Raw genomic sequence first — 18,618 nt, 5'->3', positions numbered from 1 at the left:
ATGAGTTATGAGAAACGCATTAGCATGACAATAATACCTGCCGGCTTTGAGGATCAAAACCTGCACTCTTCTATAAAGAGGTACACGCCGGCCTATTGTTTTCCTCTACTGCTCTGCTACTTTCCTCAGGTCATGTGACTGTAAATAATCAATACACACACACGGGACCAGGTCGAGAAAGGGATTCATTACTGAGGCTCTCCTGAGAGAACCTTAGGGCCTTCTGGGGAAAGGATCAAGAGTCGTCATGACAGGTGAAAATAAAGCTCCTGCCCCCTTCGCTTGTTCCTCCACCTCCTCCTCAAACAACTCATTTCAGACTGGAGTGGTACATTCTCTGATCACACACACACACACACACGTGCATCTTGAGCACACAAACAGATTCCAGATCAGTGACGCAGACATGAAGACCTTCTTCTTGCATGCAGAGATGAAGTGAAACTTGATGTGTAAAGTGAAAGTGGACGCACTGTTTGTACAGTAAGACTGAAAAACAGAATATGAAGTCCCCAGCAGGCTGTATCGTCCCCAACACCCATCCACTGCTCATTTAGAGGAAATGAAGGCGTTTGCCAGCCGGCCTGGACCTGCTTCATTTCTCCGTGGAACGGCGCTCGGTGCCGATGCAGACATGCTTTCCAGCACAAGCGAGTCTCCAGGGCTCAATTAAAGCTGGATTACACTGCAGTACGCTCCATCCTCCAGCCCTCCTGCTCCCTGTCTCCATCAAACATCAACCCCCACAAACAAACCCCTCAACTCTCTCTCTCTCTCTCTCTCTCACACACACACACACACACACACGTACACAATGCCTCAGCATCAAGCTTTCCTTGACACCTTTATCGACCCTTGCTCAAACAGGCAGGATTTGCCATAGCGAGGGCAGCACGGAGTCAAGCGGAAAGAGAGTTATCCTGCGAAGGAGATTCAGTGGATCACAAGTAGAGAGAATTCCGATTCCCGTAGCCTCATTTCTTCACGAGACCAGATCCATGATATTCCGTGTACAATATTCCCTACGCAATTTCCGTTTCTAAGCGTACACTCAGCGTTGTCCGGATTATTTCTACGTTTTCGTGGTCGGGAGATAACTAAATGGTCCCCAGATCAAACAGACAATCGTTTACGGTGCTCAGGAAATAGAAAGCGAGCGAATGTGAGCTCAAATCCCAGGATCCATTGCTGAGTGAAAAGAACCGCTCGGCTCAACCGTAAATCGTGTGGCTTTGGATTCGGTTAATGTGCCTGTTTTTTATTTAGACAATAATGAGCCGTTGTACATATTTTTTTCATTATTCCTGATGAAATGCAGTTACGTACACAAAGCGCAAAATGTTTCATGTTGAATTCTTCAGGAAAAAAAAAAAAACGATTTCTAAACGGAGCTCGGGTTCTTCCTTTAAGACATGGCGCAGAGGGAAAGAATCTGTGGAATTTTTGTTACCAACAGACACATATAAACACGGAAATGCCTCAATTTCAGGCGAAGTATTTTTTCTTACTGCTCCAGCGTTGGAAAGAGTGCTGGAATGAAACTATATAAGAACAGCTTCAGTACGGAAGCAATAAAGCATGCTGTTCTGTGAAAATAAAAGCGACGGCGTTGATTATTTTCCACCGACAGCGCATCACGAAGCGGTTTATTCCTCTTATATCGCAGCAATTTGCCACAACTAAGACGATCTGTTTGTTTGTTTGTTTGTTTATTCATTAAATAATGACACCGTCATTTTTTATCCATTTCTCGATACATTTAATACGGTGGAATGTCTGAAGCATGCAATCGTTTATGTACAGAAGCTGTGTATAGAAGTCGTTTCCTCATTATCCTCTCTTTTTTCTCCCTCTTGAAGTTAAGGAGACGCACAAAAAAAAATGATACCGAGACACGGATAAACGCAAAGTCAAATACGTGACTGTTACAAAGTGTTGGCACTGGAGAATCCTTCCATACATGCTAAATCAGCGTCAAGTTTTTAATATTTATTTAATAGACTTAGATTACGTGGATCGTCCACCATAGAAGTTCCTGTAAACGCGCCGTTACTATAGAAACGATTACGTATTCGAACGAACATGTTAATATGAACCTGTAATAATATAAAAAACAAAACACCTTCCGACCAATCAGAATGGAGAACTCGACAGCGTCGTGGTATGAGAAATTTGATCTCATGATTTGTTATTTGCATTATAAGTGATTTGTTTGTGCTTCACGGAGCACTGGGTGATTACACGCATGCTCCAGATAGATATTCGATTAAATAGAAGGATAAATGCAAAACGCAAAGACAAATCATCTCATATCTAATTGTAACATTTCTTACTGGTCTGTTTACCATTACGGACTACAACTCTTGTAAACATTTCGAAGTACGACCCTTAACAGAATCAGTACGTAAACATTATCCAGAAAGAGCGCAGTCATACAGCATGACTTTGTTTTTTTCTGTCTGCACCTCCTGCGGTGTGTGTTTGCACCTTTCTCCCTCTGACAAAGCATAGGCCAAAGAGCTAGACAACAACAAAAGATGTTGGCAGAGAAGAGAAAAAAAAAAGAGAAAAGGATAAAGAAAGCCTACATCAGAAAAAAAAAAAAAAAATGTCACAACATCAGAGCTGGCACTTCAAAACCCAACGAGCCAGTGTCCCTGTAGACTCTGCGGTGGTTGACAAAGCACAGGCCTCACCCACAACCCCCTTTTTTGTTGCTCATGGAGAAGGAAAGGGGGAGTGAAAAGAAGAGAGAGAAAGAGAGAGAAAGAGAGAGAGAGAGAGAGAGAGAGAGAGAGAGAGAGAGAGAGAGAGAGAGAGGCCCAGCTGTAAGAAACAGGGCTTAATGAACCTGTCTGGCTGGGCTGTCCGCTGCCTGTCAGAGGTGTCAGAGTAGTGACGAGTGTCGGGGACGAGTGCCCCCAGGTCCCAGACAGGCCTGCCAGCTGGAGAATTCTGCCCCAATCTAATCACGCTAGCCCCAGAAGCCCTAGCAATCCCTGGGACGGAACCACGTGGCTGCCTAGTGTGCGCTGTTCATGTTTTTTTTTTTGCTCATGCCAATTTGACAACTGTCTTATAATATGTTTCCACAAAACAACAACAACAAACATCGTTGTATTTTGGGGGAAAAATAACGTAAGCGAATGGAACGTAATCTTGCTTTTTCAATGCGTGCCACGTTTTGCCCCCTAGTGGCAGTCGTATTCTGTGTGCATTGCGTTTTCGCAAAGTCATACGCTCACCATTCACAAATAAGCATCATATACAGGCTAGAAACATAAATATATTTTTAATATACTATATACACCATGTGCGTGTAGAGTCAGTAAGCTATCCAGCTGTGGGAAAACACAAGCTACTGTACACTTATTGTTGGTATATTGTTAGCTAGCTAGAATGCCAACGCAGTAATGGAACAAAATGCAAGAGAACTGTATACCACAATCAGTGTGGTAACGTGTGGATTAATTTTATATAACGGCAGCTCTGACAGTAGTTTTAGCTGCAGCAAATCACAGGTTTATATCAACGCACGTGCTCTAATACGTTATTGTAAGAACTCAGTCACAGGGACTTGTACGGTGAACACTCGAATTTAAACCGTCCAACAAACGGATTTTAAATAAATAAATAAATAAATAAATAAATAAAAGTGTTATTATTCTTACGAAGAAAAACATGTCGTTTGTGAAATAGTGAAGCTTTCTGTTAAGAAATGTTTATTTAACATTTATAGAAGGGGTCTCCTGGGTCCCCATTGTCCATTGCGCTTTGTACCAGTCAGTTGCGAGTTTTCAGCCATGGTAAAATCTTCAGGAAAGAGTCGTTTCATACTTTGCTGTTTCTCGGTAACATGACAAGCTGGGTTGGTTTGTCTTATAAACTTCAAGAGAGATAAGAAGAGAAGTCGACGAGGAAATTACTGCTACAACGTAAGTGATATAAACAGTAACGAACTTGTTTCATTAAATGTAACTATAAATGGATAATAATATGACCTGACATTCTTTCATTGAATAAATGGGAATTGTTGACATATTGCTGCGGTGTAAAAGGAATAAAACACTTCGGGATATATCACCTTCAGGTGGTACTAGTCATGCCATTTCATATCAGGCTGCATCACACCACCCTGTCATTGATGTCGTTGATGTTATTTCCCAATAACAGCACACCCCAAGTGTTTTAATTCTTAGTTATGACTTGGTTTGACTGATATTACAAAACATATACCTGACCATGTAAGAAATACTGGATTAAAAAATACAAAAGTAATGAAAACGGACTCCTTGTGTAAAGTTTGGACTAAAATAGAGGGAGATGACATTTTAGTTTAAAACCAGATTCACACTTCTTTCTTTCTCCTCCCGCAGCGCTCACCATGATATCGCTTAGCTCAGAGGGATAGCTAGCGTTCCAAAAGGATTCAAAATGAAATACACCCCCCCCACACACACACACACACACACCACACCCCCATGACTGCAGCTTTATCATCAGGTTGGATTTTTTTTTAAAGCAGTGAAGAAGGTATAAGGATATAGTTCATTGTAATGGTGCAACACAACAATACACTTTACACCTTGCTAGAATCTAGGTTAAAACAAAAAGTGGGGCCCTACTGAGATCTGGGATCTAACAAATAAAACCCCACAAAGCACTTTCAGTGATAAAGACAATGACATCCGAATCAAATCTGCTTTCTTCTTCCTTTCTGTAAAGGACCCCATGCACCCAGAGGACTCCTGCCTATATAAAGCACTGGGGCAGGGATAAATACATCAAAGGAATCTGTCATATTTAAACCGGACACCATTTTTCAAACCAGGCCCCCTGAGAAATGAGCGCAATCCTTCTCTATGTCAAATTTGTGCTGAACTGGGACGGGGATATAATTCAGCGGCGGCCGAAGCCAGCATGACTGATATATTTATAAAGGGGCTCGTCTGTTGCACTGACAACCTGCCATCTCCAGCACCTCCGCCAGGCTGTCCACAGATTTGTCTAATAGGCTTCCACTGTTAAAGCTCAATGAAGGGAGCTCGCGAAGAGAGCGAGAAGTGTGCAGAGGATGTGAGAGACGAGCGTTTTCTGTTTCGCCCAAGAATTGTGACTACTCCCTGAGGAGAGAGGATGAAAAATGTGTGTGCGTGTGCCCGGGCAAGTGAGAAATGCTGAGATTCCCCAACATTTCCAAAACAGCCCAAGCCTCAGAGCTTAAGCTCTGAAAGATGACCTGACGCTGAGGTGCAGCCAGGCGAGGAGGCAGGATACTTTAATTAAATGCTGCGTTCGAAAACACCGCAGCTGATATCAAAATATTCCTATCCTCAGCTTATTTGCCAATGTACAATATTATCTGGGCAATCATAAAGCATACTTGTGACTACAATTCAATCTTAAATAGTATCTTTTTTTTTTTATATAATTAAATCATTTTAATGAATTTGAATTTCACCGGAATTGCCACGGCAATGGTTTTCCTACTGAGAATCTCACTAAGCATGTGATTAGTAGACGTTATTACATCATAAAATATAAGAACCAATCATGTTCCAATATGCAAATACGGACCACATAACACCAGTTATCAGAGAAAGGGGGTGTGGCATGTAAAGTTTTCATTTTATTCTTAGGAAACCGAAACCTTTAAATAAAGGGTACATTTAGAACTCTTAGAGGCAACCCTAAAATGATCTAAGTAGAACTCTACATCAAAGGGGTTTCCTTTTAAAAAAAAAAAAATTATATCCAAGGTATAACCCATTTAGAGAGCTAGAATTCCTGACCATCCAAAGAACCCCTCAAGAACCCTTTTCTATAGGGTTGTCTCATCACACTTTCTTGTTCAAGCACACCATCATATTAATTTCATTAAATTGTACGTTTGACATATTGCAATATTAAGACTATGCTAAAGTCGCGAAGCAGTTATATGTTTATGTTTTAAAACGCCTCCTGCGGGGACAATTATTCCAAAGATGTTCAGATATTATATACAAGATCGCCAGATCTGACTTGCTGGGTTCTCATTTTTGATCTCTTTTCTTCGTCTGGACTGTACACATGGTGTTTCTGACACGATGGAGGTCACTAAGCTGCACAAAGCCCTGCCACAGTGTGTATCAGAGGCTCATACATGCTCAGCATACACAAAGTAGACAGCTAAAGTGATGGAGAGTTGTGTTGGAGGGGCAACAAGCCATGCATGCAAGCTAGTGCATGGCACTCAGTAGTAAATATGTTGGTTGTGAACAGGTGCAGTGTCACTACGCTTATCGTTGCTTGTTGTTGGCCCCTGACTAGAGGACAGGTAGCAGAGGATGACAAGCTGTGACTAGTCTGTGCTGCTCACTGTGTTTATTTGTGTGCGTGTGCCCTTGACATCAACATGTTTGGCTTACATAACCCCTGTATTCTTGTCAAGGCTACCCTTTTAACCCTGCTTTCTACTTTAAAGGAACATAATTCTCTTTACTTGTTCTTTAATTACAGCAGGATATTAAGATTAGTGAAGACCACAGACTAGAGGCTCACTAGAGGTGAATTGGGAGCTCATGACAATGACTGGCATTCATAATGAATTATAAATAAATGTATACAATCTTACATAACATGCACTACACATTATAATATGCATATGACTTTGTAACATCTTATATAACGCATTATAATATCTGTTCTAATGTTGTGATGCACTATAACACACGCTTTGCTTCTCTGCTTCATAACCTCACACTGAGAGATGATGTGATATCCCCGGCCTGGCTTGAGAATGGAGTGATGGACACTGTGCAGTCCACTGCACAGCCCAAGGTGGAGCCTGAGCGGGGAGTGACACTCACCGTGAGGTCAGAAGGGGGGAGCGAAGTTTTCCACGAGGCCAGAGGGGGGAGCAAAGTTCTCCACAAGGCCAGAGGGGGGAGTGATGTCCTCCGCTAAGCATGAGCGTCCTCCGGATGTCCTCCGTGGAGCAGGAAGGGGGAGCGACATACAGTACGAGGCAAAGAAAAGGTGCAAAGTCCTCAGTGGAGCAGGCTGGCAGAGTGACGTCCTCAGTCGAGCAGGATGGCGGAGCAACGTCCTAAGTGGAGTAGGAAGGTGGCGCGATGTCCAAAGAGGAGCCTGGCATAGTGATGTCCAAGGTGGAGCAGGGAAGCAAAGCGGAGCCACACCGGGAAGTGGAGCAACGTCTTCAGCTGAACAGGGAGACTGAGCGGCATCCTTAACTGAACAAGGATGCTGAGTGGTGTTCTCAGCTGAACAGGAGTGCTGAGCGGCATCCTCAGTCGAGCAGGGAGAATGAACGACATTCTCTGTTGACTCAGCAGGCTGAATGAGATCCACATTAGGGGAGGGAGGATGGGAGATGGTTAGCGCTTGGCTGGAAGGCTCCTTCTCGATATACGCCCTGATGGAGTAAATCATGTCAAGCCATTCCTGATTAGCCTTGTTCATGGAGAATCTCCCTTCCTTCTCCCACCGCGGTTTTTCCCTTTCAAAAAGGGCCTCTTGCACGCTGAAAAAATCTGCTGCATCCATTGATTCGGTCTTGCGTTCTGTCACGTGTAAGATAAACGGCACCGAAAATGGATGGATGGCGGGTATTATGTAGTGCTGTTATAGGAAAATAATCAACTTCAGGGTGGTAAAAGTAACTCCACACCGCATTAGGCCGCATCACAGCACCCCCTCGTTGATTAGTTTCCTGTCATATTTTATTCCTTTTGTAATAAACCGAACAGTTTGATTCCTTCCTGAATGCATCGCACTAATCCCAAGCCCACACACTTCCCCAGAATGTCTAATCTTTTCACTAGGCTCCTTTTTAAAATTCCAGACGACAAACACCTCAAAATCAAATGGCGCCTTTCCCATCTGAGCTCCCTCGGTCCGTGACATTGGCTCTAAGGCCTGAAAATGAGGGAATTTAAAATTCCTTCAGATTCTTTGCAGCTGAGTCCATATCTCAGCTGCAATAAAGGCACAATGTCTCCTTGAGCAGATATCACCGGAAAGAAGATGCGGGTTTGCATAATCACTGTCACTATACATTTAGGGGGTATAAGAGCATGTGTCAGGGTGATGGGGCTCCGGATGTGGTGCGAGAACGAGGTGTTAAAAAAGGATGAAAGTGCACCATGCGCGCCACAATATCTCAAAATGGCCAGCAGGGTCTGACCATAGACGATATACAGGCAAGTATTTCTTTAAATATCAAATGTGCACAAATGTGTTTCAATCTCAAATATCAGGTGCGTTTCAATGAGTTATTTTCTCAAGTTCCTGTTTATTAAGGAGTCCTGCAAACGTCTGTTCATTCTTTATGCAAAAAAAAAGGACATCGTGAAATAATAAAAATACACACGATTACATCTACTACTACACCATTATGCAGGACCATAGAGAGATTTCGCATGCACACATATAAGGAAGAAAAAAAAAAAAACAACCACCCACGCATAGATCCAGCTAAACAGCTTGAGTGGGTGTGAGTTAAGGAGCTTGGAAGACTGAGCCTGATTTTCTTTAGGGTGTTTTCAGTGAGCCCACACTAATGGCTGCTGCTCAGGGGCTCCTGCTGCTTGAGATGGGAAATCTCTTCCAGTAAGAGCAGTCACAGGGAGAGAGAAAAGGAAAGAGAGAGAGAGAGAGAGCACATTCCAGTTCTTGGTGACTGGAGACAAGAAAGAGAATGATACAGGGGGAACAAGACAGATACAGAGACAGGGATTTTGGTGAGCAAAACAGAAAGCGACAATAAAGGAGACCAGAAAAGGAAAGAGTGACGGACAAAGGAACCAGCAATGAAAGTGTATGTGAGACCGCGGAGGACAGCTTTAAGCTTGTTAGTGTGTGTGGGTGTGTGCAACCAAGGGAAAAGTGGGCTGCCTGATGAGCAATGAGTGCCTCTCACTTCTGCAATTAATCTTGTCTTTCTACCTGTCCTCGGCCTCGGCCCCTGTAGTACCCTACAAGGATCTATTATCCCTCCCGTCTCGCTAGCCTCACGATCACTTTATTGCGCTACACATTTGCCTAGCCTCTTTTAATTCTGCCTGTCATGCATGGCCTATCAGCCCTCTGGTTATAACAGTGTAAAGACGAGGCTATCTCTATTGACACCTTAAGGGCATTTACGTCCTCAGATTTACAAGAGTCCTTCTTCTAGCATAGCACCAGCTTCACTGGTGAGGCTAGGAGGATGGTTTTACCCTGAGGGGCTTGTGCGAGGTTTCTAGAGGTAATCTGGCTGTTGAGTGCAGTAGATAATTTGCACTTGATCCCCTTGTAATTATATAGTTTAAAATCGTTTTACTCCAGCTAATCCTGCAGCGTGCACAGGCGGAGCTTTTGGACCTTGCTCATCAGCAGATGTCTCACTCTTGCTGCAGGCTTGCGGAAGTGGGAGGAGACGTGGCTTACTGACATAATTATTTTGACTGTGCTAGTGGGATTATTTGGGGGTTTTGCATATCACATCCCACCATGAGGTGTATGAAGACAGGGAAGGTCTTTCCCTGGGACAGAAAATGAGCTTTCCGCTAAACACTCCAGTTGGTGTTTGTGTGGTCATGGTTGTCGGGCAGGTACATATTAGGACACCTTAAAATACTAGGATTTCCATGTCAGAGATTACGTATTACTAAAGCAGATTTAATTCAGCCACTGGAGCATGAATGAAAGCAAACGGCATAACTGAATGATCGCAACTGAAGACCAGAAGGAGGAAAAGATGGGTGACAGAAGTGTCCATGTCCCTGCTGGCCTTAGGGACTGTGGGCCATCTTGCAGGCCTGCCAAAGCTGACAGGCTGTGACAAGCTGCTTGGCGTGTGGCTAGTTGACTAATTACACTGGATTACAGCATATTAATGCAAGCCGTTTTCTCCAAGGTCAGCGACCTAGCCACACTAGCTCCTAAAACACCAAGGATGACTTTACTTTTTTTTTTTAAAAAAAACAACAACAACAAAGTAGACATCCTTTCTACAATGCATAGATCGAGTGAAAGACCGAGACATGCCGTCTTCTCAAATGAAATCCCGCGAGGACGTTCCAATACAATGCTAAAGGGGATTCTCTGGTAACAATCCCTCTCTCTATCTTTCTCTCTCCCGCACTGTCTCTCTCCCATGTGAAAAGGAAATGGCTGAAATAGGAGCACTCACAAAGTGCAAGCAGGACGGCCGGTTCATAAAATGATTTATTGCTCGTGTGAGTAAATGCTCCCTAAAGCTGGATCATAGGCATTTCCTCATTGATTGAACTATTGCACCGAAATCAGATCTTGATTAATGAGTTACTGTTGGAGGGGAAAGGGCTCGTACTAGGGGGATCTTTATTTTGCAGCTCACCAGGCTGTGAAATTCAGAGGAACTGGTATGCAACATGCACACGTCTTTAGGAATGTGCCAGTTTATGATTGTACAAAAGGGCCAATGATACAACAAAGATAAGCAATATTTTCCAAAACAGAGTATAAACAGCTTATGATAAATAATGAAAAAAAAGAATAATCTTATAGCACATGGGTTGTCCTTATTAATAGATTTTAACTCACCAAAACCCAACCCATAAGTAGCATGTTTAATAAACGGTCTGAATTGTTTATGCCTGTTGTAGTGATGTTGCTATGTCTGCATGTGTGCAAGCTAATGTTGCTGCTAAGTGTTTGATCAGCTAACCCAACTGAGGACCAAACGACAAAACAAGAACCAATCAGAATGTGTTTAAAGTAAGGAATAAAACGAACGCAGTTAAGGGAAATTAATCACATCAAGCGGAGTTATTGTTACCATAGCAGCTGATTATTCCCCTATAATGGTAGGTCGGAAAATATTTTCTTCCTCTTGTACCATAGTAACTAGCCAATCAATTCAAAACCGGTTCTAATTTATGGAAGTCAATGATCAGGACAATCATTTTCTTTAAGAATCCAAATCTTCTATATGGTATAAAACTGTGTTCTCATGGTACCCGGTAGGCTGCATATTCATCCACATGTGACATCCTGAATAAGTCTGTATTGTATTTGTGCTTTGGCATCCAAAAGAGCAAACCAATACTCTTACAAAAGCCAAACAGGAGAAATGAGGCATGCTATGAGTGTGTTTAATACACAACAGTGCTCCTGATTATGCCGAACCATTTGCCGAGTCGCAACAAAAGAGGACCCAAGCTCAGCTACTTATATCGACTCGTCTTGCTAGCTCAGAAAAATAATAGTCTTAAAGAGAGGTCTTCAAATGATGGGAAGAGAATTCTGGGGAGGCTTATCCACCCTGCCTTATGCAACATTTAAACAACGGGTTCAGAGGGCTGAAAGAAGACAGAAGAAAAGGTAGCTATGCTGAGTGCACTTCTGGAGCTCTAGTGCCCTTATTGTACAGAAGTCACATCGCATTAACACTGAGGGCCATTTGCAGGCCTCTCTTCTCCTGGCTGGGCCTTTCAGAACAGATTAAGCTATGAAAACCCAGGAATTACTAAAGCACCTATTAGGCATTATGCTCAGCCTTTTCTTTTCTAATCCCTATGAACAAGCCTGAATACACTTGGGCGTTTCATTGATTTTTAGAAGGGAGGAAGAGAGGGATGGATGAAGCAACACGAGAACCGAAATACTTTGGAAAAACAAAATTCCACTGACCTCATGATGCTAAAATGTATCGACTGATTGCAGTTCACTCACCATTGTTTCTCATTCCAGTATTGTATTCCATCCATTCATTACTCTCGTCAACAAATTGTGAAAGTTCTCTCTGTATTCATCATTGTAAAGGTTTCGTGATTAGGCCTCACAGCATGATGCCTGGATGAAAGGAGCCCCACTCTGCAGTTGAAAGCAAGACTGGCTGGGTCTTTCCCCAAATGGGGAAAAGCTTCACATACATCAGAATGCATAGGAACGCTGATCATTGGCTTTAACAGGATTGGAGAGCCACGGCAGTGCCACTCAAGATGCAGGTCGTGTGGCGTTAAACGGCTGTCAGACTGAGAAAAACGCAGACAAAAGGACCCGGCTTCTTTTGAAGCGCCACGTCAAGGAGAGAGATCCTGGAGCTGTGCTTGCAAGTATGTTTTGGAAATCGGGCTTTCAGTCCAAACTTGGATTCCTGCACATAATTTCCAAAAATACTTAACATCGGTTGGCTTACCATCTGCATTTCATTTTCACCAGGAACCCTAGCTTGAACTAGCTTGAGCAATGCGTATGCAGGGCGTGTGGGGGTGGTGTGTGTATCTCTACATGTGTGTGTGACGAAAAATAGAGGTGAAAGAGAGACCGTGCTCCACTCAGCTCCAGACAAGACTATGGAACATAATGAGCTCTCGAGGGGCATCTGCCCATTAAAACAGCTAACGGGGTATAGCAGGTAACCGAGGTGTGTTTGAAAGCACGCACAGACTACCAAATAAATGCACACATGGATTTCCAAGAATTAGTTTCCTTCAATGGTTTTCCTTTTCCTGGCATTGTAAAGGAACGATTCTTGAGGTTCTATTGGATAGTAAAAATACATGTTGTAGGATTCTGCAGAGGACCATTAAGAGTTCCCTGAGAGGGACAAACCAAACATCACTTAGGCTCTAAATTTTTACTAAAGAGTGCAGATCAACCTCCTACCATTTCATCATGACAGGTCGCCGAACTTGGGCTTAAGAATAATGGGATTTTCAGAATAGTGGAATGGTGGCACATTGGGTAGCACTGCCACCTCACAGCTTTAGAGTCCTGGGTTTGATTCCGAGCTCGGATTACAATGAACTGTGATGGATCCGTGTCCCGTCAGGAGTGAATTCTCCAAACTTGTGCCCGGCGTTACCGGGAAAGGTGTCGGATCTACTGCAACTCTCACTTGAATGGAGTGGTTACTGAAGATGAATGAATGAATGAATGGATGACTGGATTTCTGATAAAGGATTCAGGATTGTTAGCTTGAGTTATCCATGTGAGTTAAGGATTGTTAGCTCTCCAAAGGGGTTCTCTTTGGAACCCTATACTCTGTCTGGTTGACTGTTCCCCCAGTGGAACAAGGCAATGAACTTTCAAAGGCTCTGGAATTAGATTCGATTAAATGATCTCAGAAAAATATATAGTCGAGGATTCTTTGGAAGGACAATGGTTCTCACTTTCTTATGCTTTTCTGAAAGGAGGAAGATTTCTACATGAAAATCTTTAAGGGTTCCTCTAAAGCATGGGGTTTTCTTTGCAGCCAGGGACCCCCTTTTTTTTTTTTTTCTTCACAGCAAAATTAATGTAACGGACACTCAAAGTACAGATCTATTGATACGGCATAGGGTAATAGTGCGAATGACTTAATAATAAAATAAAATACAATAACTTTGATAATTGGTTGTGATAGGGACCTCCTGGCTAAGTTTCACAGCCTCTTGGGGTTCCACAGACCCCATTTTGAGAACCACTGCCCTAGAGGGACACACTGAAGAGTTCACTCTTCACAAAATTGCAAGCCACACATACATAACCTCGCACGTCTACATGCAAACACAAAAATTCCAGCGTGAAGACCCCTTAATGTGACCCTATTAAAGTTCTAATTGGATTGCCAGCAGCTAAAAGGAAAGATTTGGGGCCTACTTGCCTTTACTCCCTTTTGTATCTATACCAATAGCAGAAAGACTGCATTTGAATCGAATGGTCAAGTTCTCTTCCCTTAAATACAATTAGTAGGTCCAAATCAGCTTGGACATCCCACCCAACCCCTCTGCCCCCCCCACACTCTCACCCAACTCCACCCCCCCACCCCTTTGCTCAAAATCCCTTTGAACGTCTAAAGGAATGAGCAGTCTCTTCACCTCGGCTAGGTTCCCGTCCAAGAAAACAAACATCCCCTTGTCCATTGGAGTGCCAAAATAAACCCTCCCCTAGCACCGACATCAATCATGTTAATTATGGCAAACACCATAATAACAACAATTACAATAATATCTCATTAAGCAGCGGAGAGAGTGAATGACGGGGGAGAATTAATAGCAGGCAGGTGTACAACACGCTGCAATTATGGAACCTGAAATTAGCTCATTGCCCCAAGGCAGACGGAGAATGCAGAAAGTGCGTGTGTGTGTGTGAGAGAGAGAAAGCGCGAGAGAGAGAGAGAGAGAGAGAGAGAGAGAGAGAGAGATCTCAAAGAAGGAGCGAGGGAAGGAGACAAACTTCCGAGTGTGGGTTCACAGACTGAAAAAGAGTAGAGTAGAGGGGGTTGCAAATCAGGAAACAAAAATGTCTTAAATGTGTAAATTAGGCTGAATAAAAAGCATAGAAGTAGAGAGAGAGGGGGAAAAGCAGCTTTTCCAGGCAGAGTTGAGAGGGAGGCAGCCAAAGATGATCAAGGGGTGCCGTGGAGCTTCGCGGCAGCCGACTGGCAGTTTCCCCTTCTCCTGTCATTCATTCATTACACAGCTCCGGAGTTGCGGTGAAAGCACCTCCTCGCCTTGACCCATCATATTTCGGCTTCTGTAAACGGCTAATCCGCCTTCGTTAGAAGGGTGTCGACACATTTTGCACGCTCTCAAGCTCCAGTCATTTCTAAAGCTCGCTGAAAGGAAGCCGATGCGAACTGCCACTGTCGTAAAATCAGTGGAATTTCAACGCTTCTGACCTGGTTCTCATATTTAATATGTAAATCTTCAATTACATATTGTACTGTTCGTTCAGACGATAGAGATACTTAATATCTCGTATGAAACTGGCACACTCACTTTACCCATGTTGTGTTGTTTGGTTTATTCTAATTCTCCACTGATTTCTGCCCATATTGTACTCAGTTTTCAGACAACAGCTTTGTTTTAATCTCAATACTAGTTGAATTTTATGTGAAAAAACGTATATATTTTTATATCTCGAGCTCCCGAGGCTTGATATTTTGTCCCGTTCTGTCAGATGTGATCCTCATGGGACAAAGAAAGACCACGGTCATTATCATAAACATTGCGTTTACAGTGATCCATTTATAGTGTTATAGTCATCCTTAGTAACGGTCTGGTCAGGGTTATGGTGCTACTTGTTTTTTTTATTTATTTTGGAAAACAGAAACAAATAAATTTGTTAGAAAACACTGCAGGAAAGTACAAACAAAATAATAATAACTGCGTGAGCTGGATTAAAAAAAAAAAAAAAAAAAAGACCTTTTAACAACACTAAAAAAAAAAAAAGAAAGAAAGAAAAAAATAATAATAATAAGAAGAAATAGGCCAGGTTTAGGCCATGCCCACTTTGTGTTTAACTCAGATACAAATACAGATACCGAGAGGAATATTTAGCACTAAACAGATACACATACAGATTAATATCTTAACCCCCCCTATTGGTGGCTTTTAGATGAACATCGTAGCAGAGAGAATTTTTTTTTTTTTTTTTTTTTTTTTTTTTTTTTTTTTTACAAAACTAGGCTGAAACTTGTATGGTGTAAATCAGTCTTAATACACCAGACCTCTGTGGCGCTCAGTTGATCAGACAAATCAGTGATCACTTCAGGATTTCAGAAAAACCAATCACCTATGCAGTCGCACAGTGTATCCTACATGCTGTATTTTTGTAGTGTACCTATCTAGTAATCATTATATTGTAAATCATGATTAGTTTTCATAAGATTACTGTAATGCCTTACTGTCTGGATGTTCCAGTAGGAGCATAAACAAGTTCCAGTTAGACCAGAATGCAGCTGCTAGAGTCCTAACTAGAACCAGAAGATACGACCACATCACCCCGATCTTATCAACCCTGCATTGGCTCCAGTAAAATTTCACATTGATTATAAAATACTTCTACTGACCTATAAAGCACTGAACGGTCTCACGCAACAGTACCTGAGTGAACTTTTGGTCTTTTATGATCCTCCACGCCTACTTCCATCAAAAGGTGCAGGCTATTTGTTGGTACCTCGAATAGTGAAGGCTACAGCAGGAGGAAAAGCTTTGTCCTATAAAGCCCCACAGTTATGGAACAGTCTTCCAATTATTGTTCAGGACTCAGACACAGTCTCGGTGTTTACGTCCTGACTGAAAACATATTTGTTTAGTCAAGCTTTTTGTGAATAGTTTTTCTTTAGGTAAGGGAGCAGATCTAGAGGATCACAGGTATAGAGTGTTGTGGTGAACCGGGACGTTTGGATGCTGACCCCCCCACACGACTTTCACACATTCACCAAGGTTTAATGATGGTGGGGTGGCTGGCTCCCTTATGTCCCAGGGAGCCCTCATGTCTGTGTTACCTTCTGGCTCTCCCTTTAGTTATGCTGTCATAGCTAGTGCCGGAGTCCCTGCTAGCACTCACGCAAAGTAACCATTACCTAATGATCCCTCTCTCTCCCTCTTTCTTTCTGTCGAGCTACACATGAGACACCAGTGATCCTGAACCTCCTGCTCTCCGGACCTGCCTGATCCATCCTGATGCCCTACTTCTCGTTGGAGTTCTCATCAGTTGGAAGTTATGTGCTGCTGCTGAGGATGGCCCCACATGGTGCAGCCTGGAGGTCATTGGGATTGCCGAGGATTGGACCTGGATTCATGTGAACGGTTATGCTATGACGGCCACGACTACAATTGCTATAATAGCCTCAACACTGCAACTACCACAAACAGTTTTGCACTCAAGCCTCAATCAGTGATCAGTGGAGAGGTTCACCAAAACAAACTCCATGTAAAAACTATAATGAATTTTTCAGGTTACACAAATGCACTATTTAACCATGTAGCATTAGAACATTTATAGAAGGGATTTATTTATAATCGCACGGTCCGTTGTCACCCAGATGAAGACGGGTTCCCTTCTGAGTATGGTTCCTCTCAAGGCTTCTTCCTCATAGCATCTCGGGGAGTGTTTTCTTGCCACTGTCGCCTCTGGCGTGCTCATTAGGCACAAATTCATAAATTTAACATTTATATATATATATATATATATATATATATATATATATATATATATATATATATTTATGTAAAGCTGCTTTGGGACAGAGTCCATTGTTAAACGCGATATACAAATAAAACTGAGTTGAATCGAATAAGGAATGTAGTGTATTGAGAAACATATGAGCGTAATGCAAATGATGCTGACAAATCAGGATTATGTCTACTGGTGTAAAACGGGATTAATGCTTCAAGCAACCATTGGTGATTATATTACTCACGCTCATAACTGTCACGTTTCATTAGATAGATGCATGCGGAAGGTGTCGGATGAATGCTGGAACGTTCTTCTTTTTTTCAGATTGATCAATGCGATCGTTCCTGAGGACGTAAATGTTGGTGAGAAAATTAAGCAAATATATCTCTGCACGCTTGTCCTGACTTCCATTTACTTCCTTAATGATGAACGACTTTCCTGCACCCAGAGCACTGACGGACCTGCTGACACTGCTGACACTGACACTGCTGAATGTTTTATCACGTCAGAGCTCAGGTTGAACAGCATGGCTCTTTTAGCCTGAGGGCTGTTCCTGAGCCCCACAGAGGCCCCGAGGCAGACTTCCTCCAGCTCTTTCTGCTGGTTTTACCATGAAGTGCACGGCTGCTGAATTTTGATTATGGTGTACAGTTGGCCAGGGGGAAGACGCTATGAAAGTGGGGCTCTAAAAGAATTTTACAAAACAAACAAAAAAAAAAAGTGTGTTGAAATACTGGAGCAGCTCCTGCTTTTTATTCTGGATTCTCTCGCTTTCATGCCATTTGTGCTAATATGACTGAACGCAGTCCGGTTTTGTGTAAACCTGGGGAAAATCCAGGAAATTTCTTTATATACTTTGTGGATGGTGTGATTTTTCAGGTAAGACATGATGTAATGGACAATTATGTGACGTTAAATCATAATTCCCATTTCGGATCGGTCAGAAGGTCTTAATTCATTTTCTAAATAAATAATCAATTTCGCACCAGGACATATCACACCACTCCACTGTGGATTATTTTCCTATAACCACACCCCCTGTTGTGTTTCATCCCATTTCATAGAAGTCAGTATGATTAAAAAAAAGCCTGAAAGAAATGATATCAGGTTTTCCAATGAATCACCGAGAATGTCAATTCTTTGCTATAAAAGAAAAAAAAAAAGAAAACGAGAAAAAAAAACGGGGGAGGGGGATCCCCAGATGAAAGTTACCGTGATGACTTGCCTTAGGAAAGAACGTGTCTGCTTACTTTAATGCAGATTTCCTTTTACAGCACTCACTGCAACACGCCGAAGAGCACATCTGCCCTGAGATGTTTTAATAAAACCAATTTCTAATTTCTCCTAATCGCTGTGAAATTTAAATCCTCCCGAAATGACACTCGCATAAATCCACCCTAAAGGTATCAATCATTTTAACCTTCATTGAGGTGGCGTGTCAACTTCACAAAGGCGCTCATATGGTGTTAATGAGCGTGTAATATAAGCGGCTGGCCACTAGGCCCGCATGCTGCCACTTCATACCAATCAGAGCAGTGAGTCTGGAGCTGTCTCTCCACATCACTCCCAGTCGATCTGGAGGAAGAAATATCGAGGCTTGTCCGTGGCAGCCGTGATCACTAACCATAACGCAACGAGAAAATTCATGAATATTCATGAATATAACAACAGGGATTGAGAATTTTGGGACAGCGTTTGTGTTTT

At 42.6% G+C, this 18,618-nt stretch overlaps 1 protein-coding gene across 1 annotated transcript in view; it reads right to left on the bottom strand.

The window, feature by feature from the left end:
* The window catches only part of nbeab (neurobeachin b), a 378,177-nt gene that overhangs the window by 90,152 nt on the left and 269,407 nt on the right, over positions 1-18,618 (bottom strand). The gene's annotated exons all lie outside the window — the stretch shown is intronic.

This window comes from Ictalurus punctatus, chromosome 17 (assembly GCF_001660625.3).
Source record: "Ictalurus punctatus breed USDA103 chromosome 17, Coco_2.0, whole genome shotgun sequence".
Taxonomy (NCBI): Eukaryota; Metazoa; Chordata; class Actinopteri; order Siluriformes; family Ictaluridae; genus Ictalurus; species Ictalurus punctatus.
The sequence above is the reverse complement of the archived record's forward strand: the minus strand, read 5'-3'. Positions and strand labels throughout refer to the sequence as shown.